The sequence below is a fragment of the Pteropus vampyrus genome, unplaced genomic scaffold (genome assembly GCF_000151845.1).
Source record: "Pteropus vampyrus isolate Shadow unplaced genomic scaffold, Pvam_2.0 Scaffold330, whole genome shotgun sequence".
NCBI lineage: Eukaryota > Metazoa > Chordata > Mammalia > Chiroptera > Pteropodidae > Pteropus > Pteropus vampyrus.
The window spans coordinates 601288-602542 of record NW_011889111.1 but is presented as its reverse complement, the minus strand read 5'-3'; positions in this window follow the sequence as shown (position 1 = coordinate 602542).

Sequence of the window (1255 nt, the reverse complement as noted above, 5' to 3'; positions counted from 1 at the left end):
TAACAAACGAAAGGGGATACCCCTTTAAAGTGGTATCAGAGATTTAAAAGATGACTGCCTTGAAGACAGATGTGTCATCTTTAGTCTTCAGCATCTTCATTTACTTCCACTTGGTTTTCAGACAGTGGTTCTCTTGTGAATCTGCGTTACTTCAGTATTCCCCTCCATCCAAATAGATTAGAAAATTCCGTATGGTGTTGGATAGGTGAGAGAGAGAGTGGCAGTGCCTCCCTCTCATCTGAATCTCCTAGTGCCCTGGAAGACAGTATTCCTATTTAAAACACTTATCAAATTGTTGATTTAAGTTGAGCCTGTGGTCAAATAAAACTGGAGATTTTTGTTTCTTGTCTCTTTTTTTATTTTTAATATGAACTGCCTTTAAACCAGTTTTTCTCTCCTACACTCAGGCAGTTGATTCTTTTAGACCCAGTACTATGAGTTGATTTGTGTACTCCCAAAGGTGTTGAAGTCTCAATACCCCAGTACCTGCGAATGTGACCATATTTGGATACGGGGTCTTTGCTGCTGATCAAGTCAAAGTGAGGTCATTAGGATAGGCCCAATCCAATATGATTGGTGTCCTTATAAGAAGGGAAAATTTAGACATAGAGACAGATACACATAAAGGAGAAATAGTGTGAAGACACAGGGAGAAAGCCATCTACAAGCCAAGTAATGCCCGAGGCTACCAGAAGCTAAGAAAGAAGAGTGGAATAGATTCTCTCTCTCTGCCCTCAAAGGAACCAGCTGTGTTAACATCTCGGTTTTGGACTTCTAGCCTCTAGAACTGGGAAAAAATACATTTTGTGGTTTGAGCTACCAAGTTTGTGGTTCTTTGTTATGGCGGCCATAGGCAACTAAAACACCCAAGGTACAATTTTTTAAAACTTTTTATTTGGAGATAATAATAAATAATAACAGAGTTGCAAAGATCATATGGAGAGGTCCCATGTATCCTTCACCCGGTTTCCTCAGTGGTTACATCTTACATAATTTTAATACCATATCAAATTTGCATTCATTCAATGTGTCTACATTGCTCTATGTCATTTTGTCACCATCACAGATTCCTGCACCTCAGTCAAGATACAAAACTAGTCCATCACCACAGAGATCTCCTCATCCCACCCCTTAACAGTCACACCCACGGCTACCCTCTACCATTCCTGACCCCTGGCCACCATTATTCAGTTTTACACTTCTATAATTTTGTCTTTTCAAGAATGTTATGTTAGTGAAAGTGTGATTTTTTGAG